At 30.3% G+C, this 1,240-nt stretch overlaps 1 non-coding gene across 1 annotated transcript; it reads right to left on the reverse strand.

Annotated features, from left to right (window-relative positions):
* Positions 1 to 912: 912 nt before the first annotated feature.
* Positions 913 to 994, reverse strand: Trnas-gcu (transfer RNA serine (anticodon GCU)). Its single transcript has one exon. It is a non-coding gene; the product is annotated as a tRNA-Ser (tRNA).
* Between the last annotated feature and the right edge of the window lie 246 nt (positions 995 to 1,240).

Genomic DNA, 1,240 nt, shown 5'->3' on the forward strand with positions numbered 1-1,240 from the left:
AGAAATACAAAGTTATTTAATATAGGAGAATAAAAATTGATATAAAAATAGATATAAAAATAAGTATAAAAATATAATGCGCCAAGTGAAAAGATGAAATAAAATGAAATGAAAATACATCAAAATTTACAGTAGGAGAAAGTTCTTAAAGGCAGAGGAGTACAGATCTTATCCAAAGTGTTAGGTTCTTATTGAGTACAAAGCAATGTCAAAATATTTTAAAAAAATATTGATAAATAAACAGCAGTTCCTCGTGCTTAAGTGAACAGTGAGAAAAATAAGTAAAGGACGATTAGAAGGATCAAGGCAGAAAAGAAAAGAAATACATACATACATATATGCGTACAAACATACATACATACAAACATACATGCATACATATATATAATATAGATAGATATAGATATAGATACATAGATACATATATATATATAGAGAGAGAGAGAGAGAGAGAGAAAGAGATTGATAGATAGATAGATAGATAGATAGATAGATAGATAGATAGATAGATAGATCACCAGAGAGAGAAAGGAACACTCAGACGGAAACAGAAAATAAAATGAGAGCAATAAACGTAATGAAAGAGGGAAAGAGAGAGAGAAAGAGAGAGACAAAGAGAGAGGGGGGGAAGAAAGAGAGAGAAAGAAAGGCAAGGGAAGAAATAGGAGAAACGAGGGGCACACAGGCACACAAACAGATAATATAATGAAAGCAAAAAATGTAATGGAGATAGAAAGAGAGATATATTTCCTGACAATACAGTTAAAACCGATTCCAATCGTTAGATTAAAAATATTATAAACAAAAAGCATGAACAAAATCATATTCAATAACGTTTTTTTCTTTCACATTCAAAATTAAGTTCTCCTCTCTATCAAAAGAAACAAAAATGGTTTAGAGTAAAAACTAGTACGACGAGGATGAGATTCGAACTCACGCGGGGAGACCCCAATGGATTAGCAGTCCATCGCCTTAACCACTCGGCCACCTCGTCAACCGTTATGCAAGCGTATTTTCAAAGTTTTGTACGCGATAGTGTTGCTAATAATTTATAGTTAGCTCTGTTTGTAAACAATATCACATCAATACTTACGACACTTTCGATGTTTTGTTGTTTATTTATAGCAGACGTATCTAAGTTGCAAACACATTATTTTTTCGATTTTACATAATAATAATAATAATAATAATAATAATAATAATAATAATAATAATAATACGTAGAGCTCATGTAATAAAA

Source organism: Euprymna scolopes, chromosome 7 (assembly GCF_053919585.1).
Source record: "Euprymna scolopes isolate OS-2025 chromosome 7, ASM5391958v1, whole genome shotgun sequence".
NCBI classification, from domain to species: Eukaryota; Metazoa; Mollusca; class Cephalopoda; order Sepiida; family Sepiolidae; genus Euprymna; species Euprymna scolopes.